This window comes from Danio aesculapii, chromosome 12, assembly GCF_903798145.1.
Source record: "Danio aesculapii chromosome 12, fDanAes4.1, whole genome shotgun sequence".
NCBI classification, from domain to species: Eukaryota; Metazoa; Chordata; class Actinopteri; order Cypriniformes; family Danionidae; genus Danio; species Danio aesculapii.
In genome coordinates this window covers 18,851,540-18,869,217 of record NC_079446.1, presented here as the reverse complement: position 1 = coordinate 18,869,217, position 17,678 = coordinate 18,851,540, and the positions used below count along the sequence as shown (strand labels likewise).

The 17,678-nt window shown below is 40.4% G+C and overlaps 1 protein-coding gene across 2 annotated transcripts in view; it reads right to left on the bottom strand.

The window, feature by feature from the left end:
* Positions 1 to 6,687: 6,687 nt before the first annotated feature.
* The window catches only part of rnls (renalase, FAD-dependent amine oxidase), a 140,417-nt gene continuing 129,426 nt past the window's right edge, over positions 6,688 to 17,678 (bottom strand). For both annotated transcript variants that reach the window (XM_056469620.1, XM_056469621.1), the window contains exon 7: positions 6,688 to 7,169. The gene's annotated coding sequence lies outside the window, so the exon portion shown is untranslated. The remainder of the gene's footprint in view (positions 7,170 to 17,678) is intronic.

The following is a 17,678-nucleotide window of genomic DNA, read 5'->3' as shown; positions in this document are numbered from 1 at the left end:
AATTACTAAAACTAACAAACGATGAGACGTAAAACCGAGGTCCCGACTCTCTGTGGTTGTAAAAAAATCCCAAATTTGCCCACTGGCCTTTGACCATCATGACCTGCTAACCATCCCCATATCATAATTGGCTTCATCACTCTGTCTCCTCTCCACTAAGCTGGTGTGTGGTGTCCGGTCTGGTGCAATATGGCTGCTGTTGCATCACCCAGGTGGATGCTACACAATGGTGGTGGATGAGGAGCTTTCCCTCAATGTGTAAATCGCTTTGAGTGTCTAGAAAAGCGCTATATAAATGTAAGGAATTATTATTATTACAAAACCATGACACCATATAATCATGCATGCTTGATTGTTGGTTGTTTTCCCTGTTGGGAAAACAGTTTGTAATTTTTAATATCATCAGTTGGCACCATTAACCCTTTAGATAGGTCTGTGCAAAAAAAAGCTTAGTTTCTGGATTTTATATAGAGTATGACAGCAAATTAAAGTGTGTGTCTATGAGTGTGTGAGAGTGACCTTTGCACACTTACCTTGACGCGTCTGAGAAAATCAAAATATGCATCTCAGCTCTCAGAACTACATGGATTGCATAAAAACAAGGACTGTGTGTTTATGCACCATCGAATTGTCATGGATTGGTCAGGCTCTCACGACCCCCACTCACGAAGATCACCATCACCTGACTTCTAATGAGCACACAGCTGCATCACATTCACGAGCACCAGATAAAAGCACAGCACTCCAGTCGCTCATTGTCCGGGCTCGTCTCGACGAAAGCGGACAACTGAGCGACCACTCAGCGTAGTCATCCTCAGCTAAAACAAACGCTTTACTTACCTGTTCTCTTTGTATTCCTCCTAGTCTTCCTGGTCCTCCCGAATCGTCCTGTCTTCCAGTCCTTCCAAGTCTGTGTCATCCTCTGTCAGCTGTATCTGGTGTGTGCTGTCCATCCTCGTGTATTCCTGTTACCCAGCCACGGAGGAAAAGACCCCAACATCATTCCTGATCCTCCTGGCTATCCTTCATGTGCTCCTTGTTGTCATTTAATAAACACCCTAACGTTTCCTTACCTCTGTCTCCTGTCCGCTTCATAACAGAAGCCCGGACCTATAACGACGACAACATGAGCACCCTCGGTCACTTTCAAGAGCTGGTGGACCAGTTGAAGCGGATTCTACAGCCACCAGCTCCACTTTCCAACGCACCACCAGCACCGAGCACTTCCGCCTCCACAGTTTCTTCTTCGGCCCTTCCTTCCAGTCCCATGGCCCGACCAGCGCCCTACTCAGGCGGAGCGGGGGAGTGCAATGGTTTTCTGTTACAATGTTCCCTCATATTCGAAATGCAACCTTCTCTATATCCCACAGATAAGTCAAAGATCGCCTACATCGTATCACTACTCTCTGGACCTGCACTTAAATGGGCTGAGACGATCTGGAACCAAGCCGGGCCGGTCATGAATTCCATCACTACCTTCACGGAGTATTTCAAAGAGGTGTTTGGACGTTCTGATGGGGAAGTAGCCGCTGGAGAGCAGCTGTATCATCTAAAGCAAGGTACTCTATCTACACAGGAATATGCTCTCCGGTTTCGCACTCTAGCAGCTGCAAGTGGATGGAATGAGAGATCGTTGTTGACCACGTACCGGCTCGGCTTGGAACCCACTCTCCGAATCCAGCTGGCCACATTAGATGATACAATGGGTCTGGAGAGATTCATCCAACATTCTCTCCGATGTTCCGATCGTCTCCGTTCCTATCAACAGGACACCATCACCCCCTCGTCTGCACTCCTCCAATCGCCTGAGTCAACAGCCTCTCCAGAACCAGAACCCATGATAATAGAGTCTGGAAGACTGACATCAGCGGAACGACAGAGGAGGCTGACCCGGGGTCTGTGTCTATACTGCGGTGTCAGTGGACACACCCGTATGGAGTGTCCCCTTCGTCCCATTCGGACTTCAGTGAGTGTATTCAGTACGAATATTGAACAATGTAAACCACTTACTACCACCGTACAAATAACTACTGCCTCTATTTCTCTCCTTGTCACAGCCCTCATCGACTCCGGGTCAGCAGGGAACTTCATCTCCCCAATCCCTCTGTCGTCAACTCCACCTCCGTACTGAGGCGTCCTCGCATATATACCAGATACAACCGATAACCCAGTGCACTCGATCTTCGACCCGTATCCATCGACAATGCGAAGACATCCTTCTTCAAGTGGGGCTGTTACATCAAGAGAGGATTCAATTTCTGGTTCTGGAGGGTGCAAATATGGACATCATTCTAGGGCGCCCGTGGCTGGTGAAGCACGATCCCATCATCTCTTGGGGCACAGGAGAGATAAAGAAATGGGGATCTGGATGTACACCTACCTGTTTTCCAAATCTCCCTCTTCAAGGTCGGAACCCCATTTCTTTGTTTGCAACATCGGTCGAGAGCCCTCCTGAGAAGCAGTCTATCCACATTCCTAAGGAGTACAGCTCCTTTCATGATGTCTTCTGCCCCAAGAGAGCTTCCCAGCTACCGCCGCATCGGCCATGGGACTGCGCGATCGACCTAGTTCCAGATGCCCAGTTGCCAAGAGGTAGGATCTACCCGCTCTCGCTTCCAGAGAATCAGGCAATGGAAGATTACATAAGGGAGGCTCTGAGTCAGGGGTACATACGTCACTCAAAATCACCAGCCGCCTCAAGCTTCTTCTTTGTGGCCAAGAAGGACGGAGGGCTGCGTCCATGCATCGACTACAGGGTCCTAAATAACGGTACAGTAAAATACCGATATCCCCTTCCTCTGGTACCAGCCGCTTTGGAACAGCTCCGAGAAGCTAAAGTCTTCACTAAATTGGACCTCCGCAGCGCGTATAATCTGATAAGAATACGTGAGGGGGACCAATGGAAGACAGCATTCGTGACCCCTACTGGCCACTATGAATATGAGGTCATGCCTTACGGTCTGGTCAACGCCCCCTCCGTATTCCAAAACTTCATTCATGAAGTCCTCCGGGAGTTTCTTCACCACTTTGTAATAGTGTACATAGATGACATCCTCATTTACTCCCGGAGTGAGGCCGAACATCGCCAACACGTTGCGGAGGTCCTACACACATTGAGAGAACATCACCTCTACCTCAAAGCGGAGAAATGCTCATTCCACCAGAAGTCGATTCATTTCTTGGGATACATCATTGATCAAACCGGTATACGTATGGATGGGAAGAAAATTGAGGCTGTTCTATCCTGGTCAGAACCCACTTCCATTAAGGAGCTCCAGAGGTTTCTTGGGTTTGCTAACTTTTATAGACGGTTTATCAAGGACTACAGCAGGATTACATCACCTCTCACTAATCTCCTCAAGGGTAAACCCAAAGGACTGGAGTGGACCAAAGAAGCAGCCGCAGCCTTCCGCCTTCTTAAGAAGGAGTTCACAAGGGCCCCACTCCTGACTCATCCTGACCCAAATCTTCCTTTCGTGGTGGAAGTGGACGCATCCACCACCGGCGTCGGGGCAGTATTATCTCAACATCATGATACACCGCCCCGACTGCATCCCTGTGCCTATTTCTCTCGGAAGTTGAGCCCGGCGGAGCAGAATTACAGCATAGGAGACAGGGAGCTGCTAGCAATCAAGCTAGCCTTGGAGGAGTGGCGTCACTGGTTGGAGGGAGCCAAACATCCGTTCCAGGTGATCACAGATCACAAAAACCTCCAATATATCAAAGAGGCCAAGAGACTATGTCCACGTCAAGCCAGATGGTCACTTTTCTTCTCACGTTTTGATTTCTCCATTTCCTATCGTCCAGGACCCAAGAATCTAAGAGCAGACGCTCTCTCTCGTTTACACGAGCATCACGATCATGAAGAACTCCCAACGAAGATTCTTCCCGAACACATCTCCATTTGTCCGATCACCTGGAACGCTCCTCCAGTCGTTGCCACTCCGGAAGCCCCTGCTCCGCCGGGATGCCCTCCTCATCGGCAGTTCATACCACCTGAACACCGGGTAGATCTGATCCACTCCTTACATACCTCGCTAGGCACTGGACATCCAGGGATCAACAATACTCTCTCGCTAGTATCCCAACGATTCTGGTGGCCAAACATGGCAAGGGATGTGAGGCAATATGTTCAGGGCTGTAAGGACTGTGCCCAATCCAAGAGCCCACGTCATCTACCCGCTGGAAAGCTCCATCCCTTGCCGATTCCGAACCGTCCCTGGTCACACCTAGGAGTGGACTTTATCACTGATCTCCCTTCGTCAGAAGGTAATACCTGTATTCTAGTCATAGTAGATAGATTCTCAAAGTTTGTCAAACTAATCCCTCTGAAAGGTCTTCCCACAGCCTTTGAAACAGCCGACAATATCTTTAATCAAGTCTTCAGGTCATTTGGTATTCCAGAAGATATTGTGTCGGACAGAGGTCCACAGTTCATCTCACGTCTATGGAAAGCCTTCTTCAAGCTCCTAGGTGTGGCCGTCAGCCTCTCTTCTGGATATCATCCCCAAACCAACGGGCAGACAGAGAGGAAGATTCAGGAGGTGGGACGGTTCCTGAGGACCTTCTGCAGTGGTCACCAGAGCTCCTGGAGCCAGTATTTGGGCTGGGCAGAATATGCCCAAAATTCACTGCGGCAACCCTCCACCGGACTCACGCCATTCCAGTGCGTCCTGGGCTTCCAACCACCGCTCTTTCCCTGGGATGGCGAACCATCTGATGTCCCCGCAGTGGATCACTGGTTCCGGGAGAGCGAGAGAGTCTGGGACGAGGCTCATCAACATCTGCAGAGGGCAGTCCGTCGAAGCAAGGTAACCGCCGATAGAAGAAGGTCTGAAGAACCCAGATACACACCCGGACAAAAGGTGTGGCTATCCACCCGGGACATACGCATGCGACTGCCCTCTCGCAAGTTAAGTCCCCGATTTGTTGGTCCCTTCACCATCGTGGAACAGGTTAACCCCGTCACCTACAAACTACACTTACCCTCTCACTACCGTATTCACCCTACATTCCACGTATCACTCCTGAAACCCTATCACGATCCTGTTCTTCCCTCCACAGAGCCTGACCACGAAGAGGAACCCCCTCCTCCACTGCTCCTAGAAGAAGGAGCCGTCTACGCAGTGAAGGAGATCTTGCGTTCCCGACGTCGTGGTGGCCAGTTGGAGTACCTGGTGGACTGGGAAGGGTACGGCCCCGAAGAAAGGACATGGGTTCCCAGAGCTGATATTCTCGATCCTAGTCTCATGGTGGAGTTTCATGAGAGCCACCCTGAGTTCCCAGCGCCTAGAGGCAGAGGGAGACCACCACGGCGTCGGAGGTGTCGGCCCTCAGGAGCGGGCCCTGGGGAGGGGGGTACTGTCATGGATTGGTCAGGCTCTCACGACCCCCACTCACGAAGATCACCATCACCTGACTTCTAATGAGCACACAGCTGCATCACATTCACGAGCACCAGATAAAAGCACAGCACTCCAGTCGCTCATTGTCCGGGCTCGTCTCGACGAAAGCGGACAACTGAGCGACCACTCAGCGTAGTCATCCTCAGCTAAAACAAACGCTTTACTTACCTGTTCTCTTTGTATTCCTCCTAGTCTTCCTGGTCCTCCCGAATCGTCCTGTCTTCCAGTCCTTCCAAGTCTGTGTCATCCTCTGTCAGCTGTATCTGGTGTGTGCTGTCCATCCTCGTGTATTCCTGTTACCCAGCCACGGAGGAAAAGACCCCAACATCATTCCTGATCCTCCTGGCTATCCTTCATGTGCTCCTTGTTGTCATTTAATAAACACCCTAACGTTTCCTTACCTCTGTCTCCTGTCCGCTTCATAACACGAATGCTGTTAAAATGGAAGTCAATGGGGCAAAACAGCCACCAAAAGTAAATTAGGAGGGAAAAATGAAAATCGAACAGATACATCAACGTCATCAATGTTGTTACTAATCGTTCACATGTCCAAGACTGTGCTAAAAGGGAAAAAAAGTCCACAATTACTTGTTATATTGAAAATACGCCATTTTGTGGGTTTGTTTTTACCAAATCAGTGACATCATTAGTGAACTTGGCAATTAAAGAGCTAAAATCCTGTAATTTTTAAAAGCATTTAGTAGTTTTGATCAGGACTAAGGTTGATTAGCAGATTTCTGCACATAAAATGTAAAAGCAAATGATCTGATACAGCAGTTTAATTCAGTGGATGTTTTCATCCCTAACATAACAAAAGGGTAGTTAATTTGAACATTGCACAAGGGTTAACTAAAATGTACTAACACTGAAATAAATCATTTGTTACAATGTACGTCTTGTGTAAATACATGTTTTTACATTGTACAGTACTTATGATTAATTAAATACTAGGATGTAATTACATATGTGATTAATTTCTGTTCAGATTACATTTTTAATGACACTATTGACCTTCCCTTACACCTTGACACATCACTAAACCTACCCATACCTCCAAACCTGTCCCTAATCCCACCTCAAGAGCACCAGAAGTGTTCTGCAATACATTAAGGACACAGTAAGTACACTGTATTTATTTCTTACATACTAGTACATATTAGTTAATGCCACTTAATATTAGTACATTTCTGAATAATTATAACAATTAATTTGTTATAGTAAATTTAAAAACAGTTTACTTTATTAAAAATGTTCAACAAGTCACACGGCAAACACATTCAAGCATGTTTCAATTATTTTATTAATCTCAGACTACACATAATATCTGCTACACATCCGAAACACCATAGTTCAAAACATTGTGTCAAAGCCAGTTTGAGGCATCAGCCTCTGTCACAACTGAAGCTGCACAGTGCTCTGTTGTCTTTAATCCTCAGCATCCGGCACAGACAGTATAATTGGTTTTTGTAACAAAATGCGTCTGCAGACCCAGACGAGACTGTGCTTTGTGCAGTACATCCATCTTCCTGCAGGGAGGGGCTTAAATCTAAATCAATGTGCCATCCTCCATAACAAAAACCAAAAATAAAGGGATACTTTTCCAACCTCCTTTCAAAGAGAAGACTTCAGAACCGCAAAGACCTTCAGGGCAGACTCGATGCAGCCATCGAAATTGGAGTGTGTGAATCCGTCCCCCCCACACACCAGCAGAGGCTGGGAGAGCACTGTCATCTGCCCTGGGCAATCAGCCACCGATCTTGTCACCTAATTAGGGAACAACAAAATTGAGTGATTGGGGATCCGATAACTGATGCAACCTCATTTTTTACTCTGATATCGAACATGGCTGTAACCCTTACTGTCCTAAATTTTTTTTTTAAAGGGCCAGAGCAGTTGATGTTTGTGGGTATGCAAATGAAAACACATTGAAAGTATTGTGCTCTTATCACTGTGTGGAACATTTCTGTGAGAGATGCACGCAAAGGCTAAATTACAACTCACCAAGTTTCAAAAGTGAGTAGAAATCGACAGTGAAGAAAGATTTTATCAGCCCTCCTGTGGATTTTATATTTTCTTAAAAAAAAATTATCTTAGTGATGTTTAACAACGCAAGGATTTTTTAAAATTTACTGTATTTAAATAATTTGGTCTATATTATTAGTACCTTAAGAAATTATATATTGTTTCCATTCGCTGAAGAACAAACCCCTTTTGTCTATTGACTTGCCTAATTACCCTAACTTGTCTATTTATCCTAATTAACCAAGTTAAGCCTTTAAATAGCACTTTAAGCTGAATACTAGCATCTTACAAAATAACTAGAAAAATAGTATGTGTTGTCACCTTTTTTATTGTATCTAAATCATAATAAAACAATGGGAATAAGTTTCATGGCTGGTCAAAATAATTATGGTATTTCAACTTAATCCACTGATAATGTTAAAAATGTTAAGTAGGTCTGCTGACAAGTAGGCTTTAGGCCATGGATGTCATTATAACAAATGGCTAAATAAATGAATGTCTAAGAAAATTCTGCATAAAATGTCAAAATAAAGCAGGGTATGTTGGTTGACTTTTTTTTCATATATTGGAGAGAAAATCTGAGCAAATAATGAAATCATGAAAAGTCAATAAAAAGTCATGAAATGGCCTCCACAAAATCCAGACCTGAATATTATAGAGTCTGTATAGGATTACGTGCAACACGGCGGCCCAGTGGGTAGCACTCGCCTCACAGCAAGAAGGTCGCTGGTTCCAGCCCTGGCTGGGTCAGTTGGCATTCATGTGTGGAGTTTGCATGTTGTCCCCATGTTCGCATGGGTTTCCTCCGGGTGCTCCGGTTTCCCCCACAGTCCAAAGACATGTGCTATAGGTGAATTGAATAAACTAAATTGGACGTAGTGTATGTGTGGGAATGCAAGAGTGTATGGGTGTTTCCCAGTGTTGGGTTGCGACTGGAAGGGCATACACTGTGTAAAACATACTGTATGCTGGATAAGTTGGCGGTTCATTCCGTTGATTAATAAAGGGACTAAACCAAAAATAAAATGAATGAATATTGAAGAGAAAATCAACTGATCAAATACTGAAATCATGAAAAGTCAATGAAAGAAGTCATGGAATGGCCTCCACAGAGTCCAGATCTGAATATTATAGAGTCAGTATGGGATTACAAAATTAGAGAAACAAATATTGTATTAATAATGAAATAAATAAATATGAGCCATCTAAATTGAAAAGCGAATTTTAGGAAGTTCTAAAAGAAGAAACATTTCATAAATGGAACCATGTTGATCATTGAAAAATTTGTAATATGTTTAGATAATGTTACGCGACGTGCACTGAATACACACACATCACTTTTATTAAAAACTATATCACAAGTATAAAACAAACAGAACTTACAGTGCCATATTCATTATGATTATTATGAACAATGTTTAATACAAACAACAATCCTACACAAGTTTTTAAAGCACATTACAAATACTCATACTTCTATCTCTTTCACCCAGCTTTGCACATGTTTTGATTGCTTTGTTTAAATGGCTTTAAGCCTAAAACTGTGGTCCATTAGATTTACTTCACCTCTCATTGCAATTGCAGTTTGGGAATTATCATCATTGTAGAAAGCACTGATACGATATGCTTATTTGTTCTCTTATATCTAAATAATGCATAATCTGTATATCCTGCATCTTGCTTTCAGACAATCAGTGAACAATCCACCTTTGGTCATGCATTGCTGCACGCATCACAGAAGTGCTTATTCTTTCTTGAAGTCTGTCTCATTTTCAAAATAAGAGTCCCATTTATATCGTAAGTATAATACAAGCTTAGATCATCTTAAAAATAAGGGAGAAAACGTCATCGTGGCGACGCAGTGGCCCAGTAGGTAGTGCTGTTGCCTCACAGCAAGAAGGTCCGAGACTCGGCTGGGTCAGTTGGTGTTTCTGTGTGGAGTTTGCATGTTCTCCCTGTGTTTGCGTGGGTTTCCTCCGGGTGCTCCAGTTTCCCCCACAGTCCAATAACATGTGGTAGAGGTGAATTGGGTGGGCTAAATTGTCCGTAGTGTATGTGTGTGAATGAGTGTGTATGGATGTTTGCCAGTAATGGGTTGTGGCTGGAAGAGCATCCACTGCATAAAAATGCTGGATAAGTTGCGTTTATTCCGCTTTGGCGACCCGAGATTAATAAAGGGACTAAGCCAAAAAGAAAATGAATGAATGAATAAAAAACGTCATCGTTGAAATCTCACTAGGAAACATTTTGGCAATTCAAACATGCTGGGGGTATGCATATTAATGATACCATATGGAACATCGAAGTGAGTGTTTTGTTCCAATTTGACATGTTTTCCACTAAGATTTTACACTCCCGAAATTCACATGGGAATGATGGTCTTTAAGGCTCACTGTATTTACTAAATATACAGAACACTTATTATTCAGCTATGCTTATTATATTCAGATTTTCTGTGGCACGTTTTAATTAACACATATAATAAATACATATAGAACTTATAATATAGATAGAACTACAAATGAATTGAAAATACAGGAATTGGCATTAACAAGAAAAGAGAGAATTTTTTGGTAATGAGATTTTTCTAAAAAAACAAGTGTTATGACATCCCTAATATACATCCCTAATTTACATATATGGCCAAACATACAGGAAGTTGACGCCATAAGGACATTAAAGTGAAATCACTTCCTGATGTGCCCTCCTAGAAGTCAGTTTATTAATGTTGATCCTGGCTATCAGTCTAAGATGCCTGCTGAAACAGGGATTTCACCTTCACATGCAAATATAAGCATATTTTCATGTACAGTGCTCAGCATATATAAGTACACCCCCCCTCCCACAAATCTATCTTTTAAATTCATAATTTTAATAGGAAGCTATATAATATTATATTTGTGCATATACATTAGGCATACGAGTACACCCAAATCTATATATGTTATAGAAAAATATTAAATTTTAATTTTAAAAAGAGGTAAAATCAAGAAAGCAAAAAAACTTAAAGAATTCTTTTGCAATATTTTGCTTGAATTTAATTGTATTATCTTTCAATTTCTAAATATGTAATATTTATAATTTGGTGACTGATATATTATTTTAAATAAATATATCTGTTTAATAAATCTGTTTTGTTTACAATGCATCCGGAAAGTATTCATAGCGCTTCCCTTTTTCCACAGTTTTTTATGTTACAGCCTTATTCCAAAATGGATTAAATTAATTTATTTCCTCAAAATTCTACATACAATTCCTCATAATGACAAAGTGAAAATATTTTTTGAAATTGTTGCAAATTTATTAAAAATAAAAAAACCTAAAAAAAAATCACATGTACATCAATATTCACTGCCTTGCCGTGAAGCTCTAAATTGAGCTCAGGTACATTCTGTTTCCACTTATCATTCAGCAGCTTAACTGGAGTTCACCTGTGATCAATTCAGTTGATTGGCCATGATTTGAAAAGGCATACACCTGTCTATATAAGCTCCCAGGGTTGACAGTGCATGTCAAAGCACAAACCAAGCATGAAGACAAAGGAATTGTCTGTAGACCTCCGAGACAGGATTGTCTTGAGGCACGAGGCTGGGCAAGGTTACAGAACAATTTCTGCTGCTCTGAAAGCTCTAATGAGCACAGTGACCTCCATTATCCGTAAGTGGAAGATGTTTGGAACCAGAAGGACTGCTGCTACAGCTGGTGGGCCATCTAGGCTGAGTGATCAGGTGAGAAAGGCCTTACTCAGGGAGGTGATCAATAACCCGATGGTCACTCTGTCTGAGCTCAAGCGTTCTTCTGTGGCGAGAGGAGAACCTTACAGAAGGACAACCATCTGTGCAGCAATTCACCAATCAGGCCTGTATGGTAGAGTGGCAAGACGGAGGCCACTCCCTGCCTGGAATTTGCCAAAAGGCATCTGAAGGACTCTCAGACCATAAGAAACAAAATTCTCTGGTCTGATGAGGCTAAAATTAAACACTCTTTGGAGTGAATGGCAGGCATTACATTTGGAGAAAACCAGGCACCGCTCATCACCAGGCTAATACCATCCAGCAGCATCATGCTGTGGGGATTTTTTTCAGCAGCAGGACCTGGAAGACTAGTCAGGATAGAGGGAAAGATGAATGCAGCAAAGTACAGAGACATCCTGAATGAAAACCTGCTTCAGAGTGCTCTTGACCTCAGACTGGGGCGACGGTTCATCTTCCAGCAGGACAATGACTCAAAGCACACTGCCAAAATCAATGGAGTGACTTCACAACAACTTAGCGAATGTCCTTGAGTGGCCCAGCCAGAGCCCACACCTAAATCCTATTGAACATCTCTGGAGAGATCTGAAAATGGCTGTACACCGTCGCTTCCCATCCAACCTGATGGAGCTTAAGAGGTACTGCAATGAGGAATGGGCAAAAATCCCCAAAGACAGGTGACTTGAGGCTGTAATTGCTGCCAAAGGTGCATCAACAAAGTATTGAGCAAAGGCTGTGAATACTCATGCACATGTGATTTTTCAGGTTTTTAATTTTTAATAAATTTGTAACAATTTACATTTTTTTTTACATTGTCATTAAGGGGTATTGTGTGTAGAACTTTGAGGAAATAAATAAATTTAATGCATTTTGAAATAAGGCTGTAACATAAACAAATGTGGAAAAAGTGAAGCGCTATGAATACTTTCCGGATGCACTGTAAATGCACCAAAATACATTGTCTGTATTCACTGAAAAACTGATAAAAATATTCATTTTCAAAATGGGTTGTACTCAATTATGCTAAGCACTGTATATAAAGTACAACTTTTTTTGGTAACACTTTACAATAAGGTTCATTAGTTAATGCATTTACTTACATGAACTAATCATGAACAACACTTGTACAGCATTTATTAATCATAATATAACATTTACTAATGCATTATTAACATCCAAGTCCATGCTTGTTAACATTAGTTAATGCACTGTGAGTTAACATGAACTAACAATGAACAACTGTATTTTCATTAACTAACGTTAACTAACATGAACAAATACTGTAGTAAATGTATTGTTCATTGTTTGTTCATGTTAGTAAATGCATTAATTAACATTAACTAATGAACCTTATTGTAAAGTGTGACCCTTTTTTTAAAGTTAGGTAAAGTAAACATCCAGATTCTGTAAAGAACTGTAAATGATGTTATGAACATACTGAACCTGCTATTATTAAAACTGTATATAATGCAGTCATTTCTTGGGAGCTTATTCAATCAGCACAGTCTTCACAGAAACACTTATCTCCTGCTTATCTCTTTCCACAACAGAAATATTATTATATATGTCTGAATGGTGACAGTGAGGGCGAAGCCAATTGTGGTGTTTTGAATAAGCTTGAGATCAATGCTATCAACGGTTGAAATGCCGGAGCAGACTTGAACTGAGTGAATGACAAGACTAAAACACAGCACTCTTCTGAATCCTGCCTAACAGACCTGTTTGGCAACTGAATGTGGTGCATAGAAAATGTAAAACTGTTTCTAATAAAAACTTTTTAGATGGACAAAGTTTTCCTTTATAGGTGGCTTGTTGAATATCAGGAAAACCACATTGTGGCTTTAGGTGTCCAGGCATTTTTCCTGTGACAGTGGCAAGTATTCAGGAGATACTATTTTGCCTAAAGTGCAAATAGAGTTTAAGTCATTTATAAAACACAGTGATAGATTTATGTAGCATATCATATGTATTATAAATACATTCAAAAAAGACTAGCCAGAGGCACAAAGGATTTTGAATGCAACTTCCAATACACACACGCACCACACACCCCCACACAAACAGAAACACAAACACAGATACAAAAGCACATTTCTCTTATTAGTACTATACTATAATGTATATTAATATACACATTACAAATATAATTCATTCATTAATTTCTTTTCGGCTTAGTCACTTTATTACAGGTTTCCATGATTGCTTACACACTAAAATTCAACTTTTCCCACAATTAGCAAAACTGTACACTCAGGTAGCAAAACACAAGGCTAGATCTGCACAACTGTAAGCACACTGTCAGCTTCACACTTTTTGCAAAACATTACACACACTGATATGCAAATCACTAAACACACTTGGACGCTTTTGACACGAAATATTTCATAATGGAATTTCCTTGCAATTTCAAAGCAAAGGCCTTCAAATGAACAGACACATGAACCATTGGTTAAACACAGCCATCAGGTGTGCACACACACTGCTGCAAAACTGTAGATACACCAATCAGCTGTAACCACAATAAAAAGGCAATAGGTATAAACTATTAGTCTTCAATAAACATGTTTACAGTAGTATAGCTATAAATAGTAGTCTTCAATTAATATGTTTTACAAGAGCTATAAATATTAATCTTCAACATACAAGCCAATGTTGCAGGATGGAAGAGGAAGCACGAACGTGAGGAAGATTAGTAACCAGATGATAGGGGATGGAATTTTTTTTTACATTGAAATGTATACATCACCAGAAAGCTGAATAAATCAGCTTTACATTGTTGTATGGTTTGTTAGGGTAGGGACATATTTAGCTATCAGTCTATCACTGTTTGGTGAATACAGTATGTTCTTGTACTTTGTAGCAATATCTCTTAAACCCTGATTATATCAGTATTAGTCAGTTAGAAATGATACGAGTGTTTAGAGTGATTACAGCAGTGTGTAAATGAAGCAAACAGATTTATATTGAATAAGGTGTGTGTGTTCTGTACAGTGTTAAAATTGTGTTTTGTGATTGTGTGTTGTAAAGTTTTGGATGAAGTGTTTCATTTTGCAAATACTCTGATGTGTTCTGCTGTTTGTGTGTGTGGATGTGTAAATTGTGTGGAGTGTTTTGACTAAATGAGTCTTAATTTCAGAATTGTGCTTAAGCAATCAGAAAAAACTTTAATCAGGGGTCACCACAGCAGAATGAACCGCCAACTTAACCATGATAAGTTATTACGCAGCAGATGCCCTTCCAGCCGCAACCCAGCACTGGGAAACATCCATAAACTCTCACATGCACACACACACTATGGCCAATTTAGCTTATTCAACTTACCTATAGCCCATGTCTTTGGACTGTAGGGGAAACTGGAGCACCTGGAGGAAACCTACATGAACACGACGAGAACATGTAAACTCCACACAGAAATGCCAAATGACCCAGTTGGGGCTCGAACCAGCGACCTTCTTGCTGGGAGATGACATTGCGCCACCGTGTCGCCCCCATTACAAAAATGTACAATACAGCACATGCATAATAAAGGTAACACTTGGAGTTACATTGTGTTGTTTAAGTGTTCCCTTTATTTTTTGAGCAGTATATATAACTACAAAACAATAATGTCCCAAAGCAGTTATGAGGTGTTTCTTTCACAGTGTTTTGAGGTGTGTATCTTTTACAAAATATTAATTTGTCAAAACAACACAATCAAAAAGTTTTAGAATTTGAGATGTACGATATAAAAATGTTTTGTTAAAGTAACGTGTGTGCCAATGAATCTGTTACATGTGCAGTGTTTCTCTGATTCAGACTATAGTAAACAGCCTCTGAATCACAAAATGTGCTGTTACAGTTTTGTCCAACTGCTTACACACAATCTTTTATTGTCACACAATTTCAGAATCCTCTCACTCAAAATGCAAAACTACATCTCAGATCTCCAAAACCAGAAGCTATTTCTCAGCCGTACACTCTTTCTTATACTGAACACTTTTTTTCAAAACATTACACACAATTCTCTACCTAAAACACAAAAAATCTGACTTGAAGCTACTTTCTTTCCTTTTCCAAACACAACCAATAAAAATTCTACACTTATTCAGCAGCTCACACAGACACAGACACAGTCACAGACACAGACACAGACACACACACACACACGCACACACACACGCACGCACACACACACACACACAAACACACATGCACACGCACACACACACACACGCACACGCACACGCACACGCACACACACACACACACACACACACACACACACACACACACACACACACACACACACACAAAACAACCGGTCCACAACTTATAGTTTTGTACCTACCGCATGTTCACCTTTTCTATGACCTAAATTCCTCTAAAAAAGACTAGAGGAAATCTTCTCAACCTGGTGCTGGAAGGTGCATGATGGCCAACCCTATACCCATAAGACACTTCTCAAGGCAAAGGACCCCCCCCCTCATAAACATACCATAAACATACTGTATGTTTATGTTTTTGTTGTATGTTACTGTATACAATAGCAATGTTTGGCCAATTACATTTTTTTCCAACTGATTACACACAAAATCTTTTCATATCACACGATTTCTGAAACATCTCACTGAAATCTCCAAAACCAGAAGCTATTTCTCGGCCTTGAACTCAATTTTCACACAACTCTCTGGTTTTCCACGCATTCACAATTTGTAGTTAATAATTTGTACCTACCCCATTTTCTCCTTTTCTAAATCCTAAATTCTTAAAAAAATAGAGGAATTCTTCTGAGCCTAGCACTGTAAAGTGTATGATGACCAACCCTACGCCTACATGACACTTTTCCATGAAATGGACGCTTGTGTTTTTTACTGTATTCTAAAGAACATACTTTTGCTTTACATATGTTCTATTTTTTATTTATTTATTTTTTTACATACAGTATGTTTATGTTTTGCTATGCTATAAACAACAATAATGTTTGGATTTTATAATAAATATTTTTTGTTTTTTCATGTCATCGGTGTTTACAGTGTACTTGTTACTCCTCTCAGCAGATCACTGTCACTGTAAAACATTGTATTGAAATGTAGATATAAGCCTAAAGAGCAAAAAGCTTTAGATTTAGAACAACAGTGTTTACATGGTTTATTCAAACATTTACTCTTTTGAAAGAAGTGTTAGCCATTGGATGCAAATGTTTCATTCTGACACGTGTTTATGGAATACAGTGTTACATTTTGAAGGATATGTGAGGCATTTTGAATTTTGGGTGTGCAGTTTTGAGAATTGTGTGTAGAGTTTTGAAAAAAGGAGATATTGTTTTGAAAATGTGTGTAAACAGTTGGAAAAACTGTAAATACAAAAGAAAATATTCTGAAAAATGACAGAAACCTTTAACTATTGACCTCCATAGAATTAGTTTTTGCTTTGGAAGTCAGCTTTTTTTCAAAATATCTGTGATTTGAGGGTGAATAAAAAGTGAGTAAATTTTCATGTTTGTGTGAACTATCCCTTTAATATGCCTTATTTTTGTCTCACCTTTGTACTTTTGGACAATACATTTTAGTACTTTAATTTAAATCCTTAACTTTTAAAAACTTTTAATTGTTAACACTAAAAAACTAGCTTTAAAATGTTAGAACTCTTCTCTTTTTTGTCTTTAAATGGCTTTGACAAAGTTAGCTTTTCTAGTTTTAACCTGGGTTATGAACAAGTCACACATACCATTTGCTTTCTAGAACCCACAACCCACAGAGACAGTGAGCATCATGCAAATTCTGCTCATTTTTCCATCAAGTCTATATTTGGCTGTGGTTGACCCAATGAAGGTGCCTCCACTGTTATTAAAAACTCCATTTATTTTAACCAAATATATTACCAGCCCTTTCCATCCCCCATCTCTAGTGAGAATCTCATGTATGAGGAAACAAAGCTACTGAAGCAGGAACTTGCACTTTTTTTTATAGGCTGAACCAGTTTTGATCTAGATTGAGTCATGATCTAGATTTTTGGCATGGATAGGGGCTGATGGTTCAGTTTTTTAGATGTATAAAAAAAACAGTAAACCAACTTTCCGATAACATTGTTTGTATTTCATGGGCAAAATCCAAGCTTGAATAAATATGTATAATATAATGTTCACTATAATAATCAATGCATTGTGTTCAGACTCAATACTATGACTCAATACTCAACACTTTTAAATAAGTTTCAAACAACATAAATTATTATCTTATCTTATCTTATCTTATCTTATTACCTATTATTATTATTATTATTTACTTTTGTAAATGCAAAATAGTATTATACTAAAAAATATTACGTTTCTAGAACACGATTAGAATACAAAGCTTTACAGTTTTTTCCAACTGTTTACACACATTTTCAAAACAATGTCACCTTTTTTCAAAACTCTACAAACAATTCACAACACTGCACACACAAAATGCAAAATGCCTCACATTTCCTTCAAAATGTAACACTGCATTCAAAATGCCACAAAAAAAAAATGTCAGAA